The sequence below is a fragment of the Lissotriton helveticus genome, chromosome 2_1 (assembly GCF_964261635.1).
Source record: "Lissotriton helveticus chromosome 2_1, aLisHel1.1, whole genome shotgun sequence".
Classification (NCBI taxonomy): Eukaryota; Metazoa; Chordata; class Amphibia; order Caudata; family Salamandridae; genus Lissotriton; species Lissotriton helveticus.
The window spans coordinates 1183519804-1183536900 of record NC_136059.1 but is presented as its reverse complement, the minus strand read 5'-3'; the positions used below and the strand labels follow the sequence as shown (position 1 = coordinate 1183536900).

The 17097-nt window shown below is 42.5% G+C and overlaps 1 long non-coding RNA gene across 1 annotated transcript; it reads right to left on the bottom strand.

Annotated features, from left to right (window-relative positions):
* Window positions 1–1162: 1162 nt before the first annotated feature.
* LOC144819663 (uncharacterized) lies at window positions 1163–1986 on the bottom strand. The gene is made up of 3 exons (XR_013607500.1): window positions 1923–1986; window positions 1685–1758; window positions 1163–1215 (listed from the first exon to the last, which is right to left on the bottom strand). It is a non-coding gene; the product is annotated as an uncharacterized LOC144819663 (long non-coding RNA).
* Window positions 1987–17097: the final 15111 nt, after the last annotated feature.

The following is a 17097-nucleotide window of genomic DNA, read 5'->3' as shown; positions in this document are numbered from 1 at the left end:
TAAAATTTTTTTTTTTTTTTTTTTAAAGACTCATATATAAAAAATACATTGCATTATCATTTCACAAATCAACATTTTACATACATTTGGTGATAGTCCTATCATACCAAAAATGCCCTCTAGTAACAATTGATCCTATTGATCAGAGACACAAAAACACACATTTGTCACACAATATCAAAATATAATAATGAACATACCTAACAAATACAGCTAAACAAAATTATACAAGACATTGACTAACATAAGTGGTAGCTCTAAGGTGTATTTGAGAGGGTACGTATAGGAACCTAGATGGAGTGGTTCTGTTGGTTATGATGTACTTGACCAAAGCGTATCCAAGACAGGGGTGTTGGGCCGACGTACGTTTCGGTGGAAAGCCACCTTCCTCAGGGCCAAAGACAAAAGACTAACAGGCAAGTGACACAAAATCTTTAAAATATGAGGGCAACATACAAAATTCTGAAAAAACAAAAAATAGGAAAAATATATAAGTATCATGAACTCTTTTACTTTTTACATTTTTACATCTTAGTTTTTGGCATCATGTAAATACACACATATGCTTTACATATTTTAGGAGTTTGCTGAAAACTCATAGCTAGCTAGCACTCTTGCTAAGTATGGTTAGGTAGACCTAAGAACAAGGTTAGTCCACATAATAAGAGGATAGAAGAAAGAGAAGAAATCAGAAACAATGAACCCACTAGGTCTAAAGCACCTAGAGTGATTGGCAAAATGCCTAAAGCATGCAGTGCTTTTAGGGTCTGTGGTAGTGCGCTGTTACCCTTATTTGAGAAATATATATATATATAAGTATAGGGGTTACCTATGTTTTGAAGAGGCTGCATATATAAATGTTTAAGATTCTTGCTGGACTTTTTTGAAGTGTGTGCTGAAAGTTAAAGTACAGAGAGTTTCTGTAGTTTTATGGGCCAAAGGGTGTTATATTAATAATGCTGGTTTAATTATTTGTCAATTACCTCAGAATGAGAGGCCCATGCCTCAAGATTTCCTTAATTTTTTGGAGCCACCCGGGGCGTTTTCTCAGGGCAGTTAGGTAGTTTCTGTACAGATGCAAAAAATGTAGGTGAACAATGGGCTGGAACCGTGCTTAACGTGAAATTATACTAAATTGTGATTGCATTACCTGTTAGGAAGTACACGATGTATTGTCAGTAAAACCTTAGGGAGCTTCGTTTAGGGCGCCATGATCTGTATAATAAGGTAGTCAAATATATAAAAAAAGAGATTTTGAAGCACACCATGTTGATCTTAATTCATTTAAGCTACTCTAGTGTGGAAAGACTAAACGATAGAAAATGCTTGTGATATTTAGCTAGTTTTCTACATTGGAAGCTAAGCGTTGTTTATAGCTGACTCCGCTACCCAGTGAAACATTGTAGCTGACTTTCTACATCGGAGGCTGAGCGTTATTTATAGCTGACTCCGCTACACAGTGAAACATTGTTGCATTAGCATGGAGATATGGCTGTAGCTTTTCGAGTAAGTGCAGCGTTTGATGAAAAAGGACACTTTCAGAAAAGGACAGAAGCTGAGCGCTCGTTAAAGAAATAACAGCTTCACATTCAAGCATTGTCTCATCATTTTAAGCTATAGCTTGTTAGATAAGTGAAACACTTTTGTGACATGCTAAATGGGGCTTACGGGCAGATTGTCGTACCTGATTAGTAACGTTGTGTTTCTTGCATGCAGCGCTTCCAAGGGTTCAGTTCTTCAATAGGTGGATGACCGTGTCTGAAGTTAAAAAGACATGTCGGTCAGAAATATGCACGGGCTGTTTAAGCAAGGCTTTATGTGCCGTCAGAGAGGGTGATTTGAAATTCGCCGGTGGTGCAGTTAAGAAAGACGAGATACTTGCAACAGCAGTAACAGGCTAGAGCTGGGGGAGCGGTTCTTACCTTCTTCTAAACGAGCTACTGCCACGACCGGGGGTTCTGTGGAAAAAGTTCCGCTGTGAGGCTGGAACAGGCATGTGTGGCGATTTAAATATAATATCGCAACTAGAGCCAGGTGGAGAATCATAAACACTAAGATAAGACTAATGCTGTGTTGTTTGGCGAAACATAGTGGTAGGACTAAAGGTCAGATAGTATGCTCACTGGCAGCCATCTTATAGTGGAGAGAGAATATGTACGACGACTGAACTTGGGAGAATTATACAGTAAGGTACCAAATTGTGGCGGATTATACCACGATTTACATAATGTTTGACACAGGGTATCATTTGTAAGACTTTGCAAGCATCTCATGTGGCGGAGCTAGATGGAAATAGCTGAGAGAACATATATGGATGGCAGGGGTGTTAGTTACAGATGTGGCCATATTTTTTATAGTGTGACTATCCACGAGATTTCTTCGTTGTGCCCAAAGCGAACTGTATCCAGATGATGTATCCAGAAGGTTTCGCGTTTTTTGCGATAAATCGATGGGTCTTTGCCAGGAGGGGCATGAACACGCTCTAAAATTTGCCATCGTAGGTCTTTTTCCTTGTGATCATACTGGACAAAGTGGGACACCATAGGGGCATTGATTTTTTGAGTTCTAATTGCAGATTTGTGTTCCGAGAGTCTGATGCGGAACTCTCGTGATGTTTCCCCTATATATCCTATGTCACACGGACATATAATAAGATATATGACATTTTTAGTTCTGCAATTTGTCATTTCCTTTAGATTTCCTTGTTTTTGTCCATAGGTCCATTTCTCGCCGGGAATTACTTGGTCACATGCGTGGCAGTTACCACATCTGTGATTGCCCTTTGGCAGAGGGTTTCCATCCATGGTCTGCTGTTTGTCTTTTATTTGGCCTTTCCACCTACTGTGTACCAGTTTGCCGCAGAGATTTTGATTTCTTCTAAATGCCAGGATAGGTTTACTTAATCTGCTTTCCTGATCATTTGTGTTCAGTATCTTCCAATTGTTGTAGATGACCTTCCTTATTTTGTTGTTAATAGTGGAATGATTCAGAACACAGACCAATTTCTGGTCTTGAGGTTTTGGAGTTGGGTTTAGTAGGGCATCTCTGTTATAATATTTTGCTCTTTTCATAGAGCTACGTACAAGACGTTTGGGGTATCCTCTTGCTAGTAGACGTTCCGTGAGTTGGTTGGCATGAATCATGAAATCTTTTATAGATGTGCAGTTTCTTTTTATTCGCAAGAACTCGCCAAACGGAATGGAATCTTTTTGGCAGTTAGGGTGATAGCTGCCATGTTCAAGGATGGTGTTTTTGGCAGTGGGTTTACGGTATAGATCGACTGTCAGTTTGCCATCTGTATGTCGCACCCAAATGTCCAGGAATTCCACTTGGTCTGGGGAAAAATTGTGGGTGAATTTCAGATTTTTATCGGCTAAGTTCAGCCATTCCATGAATTCCTTTAAAAGATCTTCTGTCCCCGACCAGATAAAAAACACATCATCTATAAATCTGTGCCATCTGCTGATGTTTTCAAAAAACGGCGCAATTTCATTGTAGATGTTTTTACGTTCAAATTCCCCCATGTAGATGTTCGCTATACTGGGGGCACAAGAGGCCCCCATACTAACACCTTTTATCTGATGGTATACCTCATCTCCGAATTCAAAAAAGTTATTTTGTAAGACCATTCTCAGGCATTGTAAAATAAAGGTGTCAGGTCTGGATCCTGGAGTTCTTGCTAAGAGTGCTGCAACAGATTCCATCGCTTTGTCTTGAGGAATGTTTGTATATAGTGATTCTATGTCACAAGTCACTAGTAATTGTGTAACATTATTGAATGGAGAGTTTTCAAGAACTTTAATCATATGCCCTGTATCCTTGATGTACGAAGCATACGTGGTGGTTAAGGGGCATAAGAAGGTGTCCAGATACTTTGAGAGTGGTTCCGTGCTTGAATTTATTGAGGCTACTATGGGTCTCAGGGGTGGATCCTGAATGTTCTTATGTGTCTTCGGGACACCATAGATAGCAGGGACCACTGGATAGGTGTTAATCAGGTAGTCCATTTCTTTTTGGCAAATGAACCCTTCTTCAAAAGCATTTGATACTAGCATTTTTATCTCTTCTGCTAGGTCAGCTTAAAATGATGAGACAATGCTTGAATGTGAAGCTGTTATTTCTTTAACGAGCGCTCAGCTTCTGTCCTTTTCTGAAAGTGTCCTTTTTCATCAAACGCTGCACTTACTCGAAAAGCTACAGCCATATCTCCATGCTAATGCAACAATGTTTCACTGTGTAGCGGAGTCAGCTATAAATAACGCTCAGCCTCCGATGTAGAAAGTCAGCTACAATGTTTCACTGGGTAGCGGAGTCAGCTATAAACAACGCTTAGCTTCCAATGTAGAAAACTAGCTAAATATCACAAGCATTTTCTATCGTTTAGTCTTTCCACACTAGAGTAGCTTAAATGAATTAAGATCAACATGGTGTGCTTCAAAATCTCTTTTTTTATATATTTGACTACCTTATTATACAGATCATGGCGCCCTAAACGAAGCTCCCTAAGGTTTTACTGACAATACATCGTGTACTTCCTAACAGGTAATGCAATCACAATTTAGTATAATTTCACGTTAAGCACGGTTCCAGCCCATTGCTCACCTACATTTTTTGCATCTGTACAGAAACTACCTAACTGCCCTGAGAAAACGCCCCGGGTGGCTCCAAAAAATTAAGGAAATCTTGAGGCATGGGCCTCTCATTCTGAGGTAATTGACAAATAATTAAACCAGCATTATTAATATAACACCCTTTGGCCCATAAAACTACAGAAACTCTCTGTACTTTAACTTTCAGCACACACTTCAAAAAAGTCCAGCAAGAATCTTAAACATTTATATATGCAGCCTCTTCAAAACATAGGTAACCCCTATACTTATATATATATATATTTCTCAAATAAGGGTAACAGCGCACTACCACAGACCCTAAAAGCACTGCATGCTTTAGGCATTTTGCCAATCACTCTAGGTGCTTTAGACCTAGTGGGTTCATTGTTTCTGATTTCTTCTCTTTCTTCTATCCTCTTATTATGTGGACTAACCTTGTTCTTAGGTCTACCTAACCATACTTAGCAAGAGTGCTAGCTAGCTATGAGTTTTCAGCAAACTCCTAAAATATGTAAAGCATATGTGTGTATTTACATGATGCCAAAAACTAAGATGTAAAAATGTAAAAAGTAAAAGAGTTCATGATACTTATATATTTTTCCTATTTTTTGTTTTTTCAGAATTTTGTATGTTGCCCTCATATTTTAAAGATTTTGTGTCACTTGCCTGTTAGTCTTTTGTCTTTGGCCCTGAGGAAGGTGGCTTTCCACCGAAACGTACGTCGGCCCAACACCCCTGTCTTGGATACGCTTTGGTCAAGTACATCATAACCAACAGAACCACTCCATCTAGGTTCCTATACGTACCCTCTCAAATACACCTTAGAGCTACCACTTATGTTAGTCAATGTCTTGTATAATTTTGTTTAGCTGTATTTGTTAGGTATGTTCATTATTATATTTTGATATTGTGTGACAAATGTGTGTTTTTGTGTCTCTGATCAATAGGATCAATTGTTACTAGAGGGCATTTTTGGTATGATAGGACTATCACCAAATGTATGTAAAATGTTGATTTGTGAAATGATAATGCAATGTATTTTTTATATATGAGTCTTTAAAAAAAAAAAAAAAAAATTTTATTATAAAAAAAATGACAAAATAGTCTAATAAAAATGTTCCATGTTTGAATAACATTTCAAAGATCTTTTTTTGGCATCTTTTGACTAAACATTTAGGATATATTCAATGTTGAAAGAAATATAGGCCCTCCAAGAGGTTCTGTCTCCTTGTTGCAAAGAAGTTGACCTTTATCCACAGTGGATCAGAATGCTATTATGGCCAACAAAGCTTGCAGAGGTTTAGGAAAGCCTAGTCCCCTGTGCACTTTTTTTTGTAGAGCTATCAGGTACTAATTGGATCATTTAATAAGTTTGGCCAGCCAGCATAGTATCTCAAGGTCACTTGGGCACTTTAAAGTCATAGAAATCTGTAGCTTGGCCAGTACCAGCACCAGATCTATACATTTGCCAGATATTTGGTAGTTATGGTCTAGGGAAAAAACCTAATAGGTGGTGTAGGAGAAAGGGCACGTTCCATGCAAAGGGAGACATATTGTAAGACTGTTCATCATCACATTGCAATTGAGGTGAAAGACCAAACCATATGAAAGCAGTCCGTCCCCACTTTGCCACATCTGGGGCTCGCTGCAGCTGGATACAAATCATCGGTCCTTTCGTGTGTAAAGTAGACCCGGTGGAGATAGTCATACTATTACTATAATATAATTTGAATCTGGAGATTCTAGAAACACCAGAGCATGCCTGTAGCACTTTGTTCCAGTCACAATCAATAACAGGGGTACGTATGTTTATAGCCCATTTGTCCTGAGATGTTCCCAGCTCACTCTTTGAGCCCTAAATAAGATCCACCAAGAGTTAATATGTTTCTAAAACATTCATGTACTGGTGGTTCCACTGCACCACAATGCCATCGATGACACACTGATGTCAGTAAGGCATTGTGAAGAAGAAAATGCTTTGGTGGCAGATAGAATTTCAATTGTAGATTCTGAAACATCACGGGTGTGCCTTTCTCATATTGACTACCTAGTGTCTGTCAGACATGCCAGCAAAGCCAGGGGAATATCCCTCATGTATGGCACCCTTGTGTGAGTTCTTTGGAGAGCTCTGGCCCAAACATAACAAAAGGTCCTCTGAGCTATGCCATTAGGTTTAACAATAGAACACTGAAGGGGTTAAACAGTAGCTGAGTCAGGAGTCTCTTTTGGGGCACTTCCTTGTCCACCTCATTTACTTCCCCCCAGCATTCTGTTCTCCTCCTGGCTACCCATTGCAGCTGTCCAGCGATTATAATAGAGCTCAAAATAAGGGACAGCTAATCCGTTCTTTTCTGCCGGCAGTTCCAGCTTGGTCAGAGCCAGTGTACAGGGCTGAATGTCCTAAACCAGAGTTACTAAAACGTGGTCTATTTCACTCAAAAAAACTTTTTGGGAATGTGTATGGGCAGTGATGCAAAAAAGTAAAGCAATCTGGGGAGGATTATCATTTTTGATGGAGCTACTTTCTCCATAACCAATATGGGAAGTGTATTTCAGAACCAGATCATGTGTATCAAGGAGGTTAAAGTAGCTAATACTTTCCCTTCCAACAAATGACATTCTGATCAATAGATTTTGACTCCGAAGTAATGCAGAGTGGTCTGTTCCCATCTGAGAGTGATCTCAGGTCCTAAGTCTTCTATGTCGCCCCTCAAGGTCTGTAGAGCATATCATCACGATTTCCTCCAGTTGATGCACAGACTTGAAATTTTGCAATATTCATCTTTCACGCAAACAGATCCTGCAATATCCTCCCTAGATCCTTGTAGGTACAGAAGCATGTCATCTACATATAAGGATATATACAAAGTTATGCCAGAAGTGTAAAGTAGGGGTGGGTGGAACTCGCAGAATTTCCAAATCAGAGTGGGGTGAGAAAGACCACACAGCCATTCAAAATAATTTTGCTGCTGCTCCAGTGGAAAATCTACTCGAGAAGCAGTCTTCTTACTGTAGCTGCACATTTTAGAAAATTGGCCCAAAGCTTCCTAGATCATGCTAGGGGATGCCAAATCTCAGTCAGGTTGGCCATCTACTTGCTGGAGTCTTGTGTTGTTCCCATTGTCATTGCTTTGCTCGCATGTGAAAAAAAAACTGCCACACTGTGATTGGAGTGATTCGGCCAGAATTCTGCCTCAAAAGAGTGACCCAGAGTTGGCATACTCCTCCAATTTCATGAGCGGAATTAAAAAATGCGTTTAGGCCTAGTGTACAGGTCCTTAAACTCCTCCCTCCCACAGATCGTCAGAGCAAGCAATTCCACTGCAAAGGCAAAGAGTAACAGGGAGAGGGGACACCCTTGCCTAGTACCCCTACTAGGAGCACATGAATCCCAGATAAGAGTGGCTGTCTTGATTTGGGCAATGGGCTTTGCATATAACAAACAGGTCCAGTTCTCAAATCCACTATCAGACCCAAAACTTTCATTGTGGCATGTAAAAAGTCAAATCTAAGGGAGTCAAATACTTTTTCAATACTAATGGAGAGGACCAAGGCCTTTGGACAGTCTTGTGGGGGGCCACCAACTACCTGTATTAGCTGCCTAATTTTTGATGTAGTGCTACCTCTGGGAATAAAGTCGGTTTGATCTGGGTGGACAAGATTACCTTGTAATCCTTGTTACACTTGGACAAGGGCCTTTAAGATGAAACACAAGCCCATGTAACTTTCTCCACAGTGCTTGCCCCTTCTTCTCTGTGAGGTGGGTCTCCTGTAAAAAGGCTATTGGTGCAGCACAACACTTAACATATGCCGCCTGCTCATTGTAGCGCTTACTGAGGGAATGTAAGCCCAAGACATTCCATTGGAGTAATTTGATGTTCCCTCCATTCCAGGTCACAACAGGCATAATGGCAGAAGTAATACATCATGCGCACCCCACACCAATTCCCAGGTATACAACACACACATATTGAGGAAAATCGACTCCTTTCCCAGATAATAATAAAAAAGAAAAATAACAGTTGCAAAGGTAACATCCTCAGCACTCTACACCCAGAACAAACAAATTGTAGTGTGGTGTCCAAACTGGTAAAACATTTTGACATGTAGGCATTCATATGGTAGACCAGAGCCCTAGTTAGCCGAAGAATGCCAAGGGGGGAGAAGCACAAGAGCAAAAGACCAAACACATTAACTACCTCCTATTGACCCCTGCTGTCCCAATAACACAAAGGAGATACAGAAGGAACTAGGCCTATCAAGGCAGATCATAATAACAGGGATGTAACCACCATGTACAAACTCCTGAAGTTATTTGTATTTTTCTGCGGTGCCAGGGCCACCTTTGGGGCGGGGGTGGGGGGGTCTGTTGTCATTAGAACCTATATGGCTAGCTGCCTCTGACCGTAAATCTTTACCCAGAGACAAAGTCAATTCAAATGACTTTTCAGGGCTTCCCAGTCCAGTAACCGCCACTGTCACATGCTCTCTTTCTATTTTAGTCTGCTGGTTTTGGAGGGGCAAAATCCAAGTTGTGGTTCTGTGCATCTGTGCTTCCGGACATGCTGTCTCACTGGTACAGGAGGATAGGGAAGTGCACCTCGTACATAATCCAGCCAGTCATTTACCATGGTGGGCTCTGTCAAAAACAATGTTTTCTCCTCAGTTTGAATTCTCAAGCATACTCAGAACAATAAGGCATACTGTATGTCTAAATCTCACAAACTAGAGTGCTCACAAAAGATGCCCCCTGCTTTGGAACTCCAAACTGTATATTCTGTAAAATTTAGACCAGGACATTATCAACAATGAATGGGAACGGGTAGTGCGGGCTTAACGCATGATGTAGTCTCCTTCCCTGAAGTGCAGCAGTTGCGCTACCACCAATCTCGGGGGTACACCAGGTCAAGGGAATGGGCAGGAACCCTCTGCACCCATTCCAGTGCATAGCATTTCAATAAACCTTTTGGTGCCACCACATCTTGAAGCCAGTCTTTCAGATAAGTAGCCATAGAGTTGCCCTCTACATGTTCTGGCAGCCCCACCACACTGATGTTTTTGCACCTTGCGTGTCCTTCCTTGTCCTCAAGTCTGTCCTGTAACATCTTCAAGTGCACAGTCATGTCACTTAGTTGTTGCTAATAAGCGGACATCACAAGGAGCATATTAGAGAATTTTTTTATGGTCGTCACTCTGGAGACTGATGCTGCTTACCAATGTGTCAATCTTGGATTCCAGAGAGTCCCTAGTGGAGATGATAGCTTAGAGAAGGGGATTTAGTTTATTGGCCACCACTGGCGTAGTGGTAGGACACAGTCTGGGTACATCTTCCAGAGCAGCTCCCCTATCTCTGGGGTGATGGTGGCGTCCTCACAGGCCTCACATGGGTCTCAAAAAGCATGGACTACTGCCACTCACACTAAATTTAGCCAATTGCTGAATTGGGCAAATGTTTTGCTTCAAGATGTATGCTGTATGCTGTAGTGGGTGGAAAAAAATGTGAAGGACACAAACAACAGACCAATGGATGATGGCTATCTAAAAGCTGTAAATTTATTACAATCAAAAGGCCTTGGCTAACGCCATACCAAGAAGTAATTGAGTGCAATAATTATATTGATACAGTAAACTGTACAGAATCAATAGGAAAATCAAACGAAGACCCTCTAAACACAAATCAAAAAAAGCATTCACCGGTGGATTTGTACATCGATATCCAAATGCCCCTAGCTGTGCACGTGAAATTTATAATACAAGCTTCTCAGACGGGCAGGGGTGTAACTATTATTAATCATCAATTCTGAATGATTTATTACAGCTCACACCTACCCTGTTACATGACCCAATGCTCAACAATTCATTAAAGCTTTACTTATCATAGAAAGAAATAGACACACTGCGTTCCTACTGAAATATGGCATTACATATAGTGTAAATGTCACAATAGGCAGGTCATAACTTAAAAAAACACCATAGCATACGACATATTCATGTAAATGCAACAGAGCCTCTATGGCCATGTTGCTTGGTCCACAAGATCACACCTTCGAGCCTGACTACCAATAATATCCCAAATTGTGATTTAACAAAATTAGAAAAACGCATAAACCTTTACCGAGCTCTTGGACACATCTGGGCATTTTATGTAAAGTGAGCACTGCAAGTGCTAGCACAGCACAACAATAATACAATGCGATTAGGCAGCACAAAAGGAAAACACATCACTACCTCAACAATGCAACAAAACAAAGGACAGATTCATCATCATTTCACACATTGCAGCAAGCCACCTTGCTGCGCTGCATGAAAGGGCAAGAATGCACCATATTTAATGTGACACGGCGCACTCCTGTCTTTTCCTTGTGCTGGCGCACAATGTGGTGAAGATCGCCAACACAGGCACCCTGCGCCGTGGTGCAAGGGTGCCTGCATTGCAGATTGTTTTTTAGCACAATGGCACATTCCTACACAAAGACAATCCTCTAAGTCCTCTTTCTATGTGTGCTGCAATATGCTGCACACATAGAAAGAGGAAACAAAGAGGAGAAATAAAGACATTTCTCCTCGTTACAGCTCACCTGGGGAAGCTTAGAGTTTTGACGCATTCCCAGGTCTACTAATATCGGTAAATCTGGGAATGTGCCAAAATCCATAGGTGGATGCGTGGGAACACCCAGACTCCATGCATGCAGCGCCTCCCAGCAGCAGAGTAATGCAGTGCAATGATTTGTGTTGCTTTGCCTTACTCTAGCTGTACTAAGCTATGCAGGGCCACATAAGTTTGACTTGGTAGTCAGTAGGGGGAGCAACTCAATGATAAATCTGCCCCCAAACATCCACAGATAAACTTGCCGCACATTATTGCCTTCGCAGGTCTACTTTCATAATACATCAGCAAAAGGTGTTTGGAACAAGCACTCCATTACTTACCACCAGGAAAGTGCATTAGTGCCACTCAAAAGTGTTGTGTGATCCGTTCCACTTTTATCACATTTTGCCTCCCTTAGCTATACGAAGTAATTCACAAAACCTTCTAGTTTTTACAGACGGGGAAGGAGGCCCTTGCCACTTAAGGGAATAAACAATTTTACAATGTGTAACTACAGACATTTTCAAACTATTTGCATCCTTCAATTAAAACCTGGTATTTTGCTCCATCTAGTGGCCTATGTTTGTATTGATCGATGTGTGTCACAAATGGGTAACTTTTCTAAAGTAACTATAAAATGCACTTGTATTTGTACAAAAATGGGTTGTTGCGACAAATAAATATGCAGTCTTCCTCAAGGTAAATTTCAGCAAATGTTGGTTCGCCCTTTTAAAGCATGATCACGTTAAGCAAGAATAACCTGATAACTTGATAGATTCCTAATTTATTTACAGCTAGATTTGTTGGCTTCCCCCCCCCCCCCATATGCCAGAGTGATAAAAGTACGACTAGTGCTTTAATTTCTTGCCTATGACTAAATTAAATGTGTATATACGTTTCTAGTGTTTGCTGAATGGTATGTGTTAGAGAGCAAAGTCCTCGAAGCTGGTTCACTCTCGATCAAAGTCCCTCGAAACCCCAGCTGCAGGCTTCCGTACAGCAGATTCAGAGATTATTCCAGACTATGATCTCTTATGCACATGGCATTGCTGACCTGGCCTGCTGGAGGCTCTCCCCGCTGATTGGTTCCCACGACTAGTCAGGGGCGTCATTGACATCTTAAGGATCTTGGGGACCGTGGATCAAACATAATTTGGGGCCTTTTGCTCAGACTAACTCTGAATTTTTTTAATACATTTTCGGCTCGTTGACGCCCTCGGTGACTTTGGTTGGATTATTGATAACGCCCTTCCTTGGCCAGCCTACATCTGGGTCCAACCATGGAGTAAACAGTCTCTCTATGGATGTCCGGCACCAATAGAAAGGCCAGCAGCCCGAACAAGCCTGCTGCAAGTGTTGCTGTGGAGTGGTGGTTCATCTTTTGGGCCTGTGCATGGAGAGGGTACCTTTTTTTTACTGCACGTCACGTCATTTTTTTGAGGAACAGCACCGGCTTCACATAGATAGTGCAGTCATGGAGGATCGTATAATAGCTCTCTGCACTACACATTGACACACGGTCTACATCTCAGAGAAGCAGAAAGACTAGTGGTCGGAGAAGCCTTCGACTCACAATCTATGGGGCAGATTTATGTCGGACTTGCGCCACGTTTACGCCGCCGTTGCGTCACGCAACGGCAGCGTAAATGTGGCGCATCCCTGCGACCCATTTACAACGTGACGCATCTAGGCAGATGCGTGACGTTGTAAAGCCCTGCGCTACATGTGGGTGTTCCGGCGCAGGGTGGGCGTTCCGGGGCAGGTGCGCCTCGCAAAAGTGCCTGCGTGAAATCTACAAGATTTCACGCAGGCACTTTTAGGCCAATGCCGCGTCAAAACCCTGCGCCTGCTTGAAGCAGGCGTAAGGCTTGACGCAGCATTGGACAGATAGGGCCCCCCAGAGCATTGCTGGAGCTGCGTCGTGCTTGCGAAGCAACTCCAGCAATGCGCCGCCTTTACGGCACAGATGCGTCACGCATCTGTGCCGTTTTTGCCCCATGGTGCGCCGCATTGTAAATGCGGCGCACCATGGGTGGCGGAGCTGCAGCGCACAATAACTGGCGCATCCCTGGGGATGCGCCAGTTATTGTAAATCTGCCCCTATGTTGTTATACCGTAGCTAGCCTGTGAGACCCCCTGAACCTTTCAGGCATGCGGTACTGATGGGTGCTTTCGTTTACTGCACTGACTGTGCTGCTAGCAACAAGTATTTGGACTCAGGGAAAAGCAGCTGGGACCGCACTGCCTGCCAGCAGCCCCACAAGGGTAATGCAGACATAACCAATGTCAATATTTACTGCACGGTAAGTTGCACTTGCTGAATAAAGTCTGTGCGGCCGGGTCATGCTCTTTAAAAGGTTAGATGCTTGCTGAATAAAGCCAGATTCAAATAGGTATTTTCTTTACCTCTCTCTACCTTTCAGATAGAGGTGGGGCAGGCTGAATTGCCTCAGCTGACAAAAAAAATATGGTAAGTACATAAACTGGTCTGGTTATTTTATAAGTCTAGATGGTGTGGGTCTGTTCTGAAAGGTTAACCAGAGGGCCCCTTGACAGGTGGCTGTCCTGAGTGATTGTCACAGGTTGAGCTATTTCCAAGCATTCATCCCATCACCTTTTAGGTGTTTTATTGCCAGTAGTATGCCTGGAAACCTGAAACTGGCATAGCTTTTCAAACCTACTACTGCCAATACATGTGAATTCCAATAAGTAGTAAAATTGAGCCCATTCAAGGAGTACTTCTATGGATGCAGATTTACTACTTTTTCGGTCATCATCATCATAATAAACTTCATTCGGGTATACATCGTGTAAACCATAAAAGTCACAATAAATAAACACAATCCTTAGATGCATACATTATAAAATTCAAGTCTTTAAAACATATAATAAGTACTACAAATGCAGTAGTTAAATGACATAGTTTCACCAAAAAGGCACGTGATAACATTACCTAAAACTATTGGTGCCAGTTCTCCATAAACGACTAATATTCAAGGCAAGCCCTAGTTCTCATCAGTGATTTCAGGTACCCTACAATAAAGATTATACAATCGGGTTTCAACAACTGAAGGTACAAGAGTGCTGGGCGCACCTGGTTAAAATAAAGCCTGTTTAAAGGGGGAGTAAAAAATATCTCCGGGGCACATCATAATGTTTCCAGAGGAACACAAAGTGAAGCAGACCCTGTGGAGACAGGTTGTCGCAGCCACAGGGTGCTAAAACCTGACCTCTGCAACGCCCTTTTGGCACCGCAATTAAAAGATGAAAAAAGTCAAGTCGGAACCTAGTCAATAAAAACCGCTCATAGGTAGTCACTGTCCCCAGAAGATATGGTTCTGTTAATGGATGAGTTTTTATGGTCAGAAATTTGTGAACACTAGGTTTGCACAGTACCTGGTCATCTCTTTCCAACTTCCTTCTAGAGATCAAAGCATCTTTTACAAAATCAACATCCTTTTTTGTAACGGTTGAGGGTTTTAGGAAGAGTTAGGGGAGGCCCAGCTCTGAGAAGTGACCTTTATTGTACCTCAGCCAGGGAATTCTGGACATATGATCCAGGGACATACAGTCCATCATGATCTGCTGGGTTAGTTTTAATTCTTTGTTGAGCCAGCACTTGAGCCAGAACACTAGAGGGCACAAAGCAACGGTATCACATAAAAAGGGGATCTCTATTTCTTCATGGGCTATTAGATTCGATAAGCCAGTTGGCATTCCCAGCAGGCGCTTCAAAAAATTATTTTCGACCACCTACAACGAATCTGTTGGGGGGGACCCCCACACTTCGCCTCCATAACTTGCAATCGATACACCCTTTGCCTGGTAGATTTTCAGCATCGCTGTGATTGGGTGCTTGCCCAACTTAGCAGCAAAGCTGAAAGTTGCGGCAACTGTTCGTCTGAGCTCCCCCTTCTTCCTTTGAATAAGAGGACCCCACTTCAGGCGCTCATCCAGCACTACCCCCAAATATGAGAAAACAGGCATTGTGGGAATCTTCTCGGAACCTACTGAGAAACAATACTTTTTCTTTTGTCGTAGCCCCACCTGAATAATATATGATTTTGCGTTATTAATCTTTAAATCACGGAACCCCATAAAATTAAAAAAGGCATCTAATAGACATTGCAAACCTCTGCCAGTTCTTGATATCAGGACAGCATCGTCCGCATATAGGAGGACAGGGAGACCCCGACAGCCCACATACGCAAAATCAGCCCCGTCGATACCAGTGCTCCCTCCAGGTCACTGATATATAGATTGAACAGGAAGGGTGCCAAAATGCAACCCTGCCTCACCCCTCTCTCGATATCGAATTTACTAGAGACCCGGAGGTCCTGCGCATATCGAATATTTGCTTTGGTTTCCCTATGCAAATCCATCAGGAAGTCCACGATAGGGGCCTCCACCTCCATGGCCCTCATGGACTGCCACAGTTTGACCCGGTTGACACAGTCAAACGCGGACGATAAGTCCATGAAGGCCATGTAGATTGTACCTGGGCGGGCCATTGTGTACTTACCATGGATCAAATACAGATTTAAACATTGGGCCACCGTTGACTTTCCTGCCCTAAACCCATATTGGGTATCGGAAATGATGTTACCTTCCTCTGCCCATGAAGATAGTCTCTGCAGTAAGACCCCTCCCAACACCTTAGCCACAGAATCAATGAGGGAGATAGGCTGGTAACGATGTGTACTATTGCGATCCCCCTTTTTAAATACTGGGACGATAGTAGAGATTGCCCAAGCAGCAGGGCTTCCGTCCCTTGCGGCTGCATTCAATACAGCAGTCAGGATCGGTGCCCAAAATGAGGGATCCGATTTGAAAAGGTCTGGCGGAAGTCCGTCCAGGCCAGGAGCCTTGTTACTCGATAAACCTGCAATTCCCGACTCTATCTCTATCCTCTCAAAAACCATGGAATCAGTAGTAGGTGAATAAGATGGTGGATCAAGATTACCCATTGGGCCCTTGAACATGAGTTGAAAATGAGCCACTCATTCCTCTTCTGTAATATGGGAGCCAAGAGTGTTACTTGGATCTTCAGAGAACAATAGTCTATTAACAATGCCCCAGAAATGTGAGCCATTCCTCAGAGTACTAGACTCCACCAACTCCCTCCATGTCTCCTCCTTGATTACACCTTTATGTTTAGCTAGGGCCTTTTTAAATCCTGTTCGACAGGCCTGTATGTGAGTAGAGTTCCTAGGCACGTTTTTCAAAGCCTCCCTTAACTTACATGCCTCATACGAACAAGAGGAATCAAACCATCTCGAATTAGGATTGGAAACCCTACGAGAGGGAGCCCTCAATAGTTCCCCTGCTTTGCAAGTGATTGAGCTAAAGGCACTGAGAACATTCCCTGGCAAGCTCCCCGGATGAACACAGAGGGCAAGTTCAGCTGCACATGTGTCTCTTACCTCCCTATAAAAAGCATCTGGATCAATCTGGGACCATTTTAGACGGCGCCCACCGTCTGTAGGTCTCATTTTTCCCTTTCCCCCACCCTAGGCTTTCCTGCACGCCACAAAAGTGTACACTAAGAGGATTATGGTCACTATAGCCTGTATCTTTGATAGCGAACCTCTTAAAAAGGGATTGAGAAAGTGAGGAGACTAAAATGTGGTCTATGAAGGACCCAGTGCCTCTCCCTTTAAAGGTGGGAATCAGAGTTGTACTGTTTGGGGCAGAAAGGGACATCAGTAAACGCAGGTCAAATTCGTTAACTAAGTTATTCAATTTGCCCCCCTGTAAAGAATGTTCATAATGAAACCCGCCAATTCTGTGACATCCCATATCGCCCATGTTAGTGATCTTAGGATCGCCACACGGGTGGATATTAAAATCTCCCAGTACCATCATTGAATATAAACTTAAATCACATAACTTCCCTAA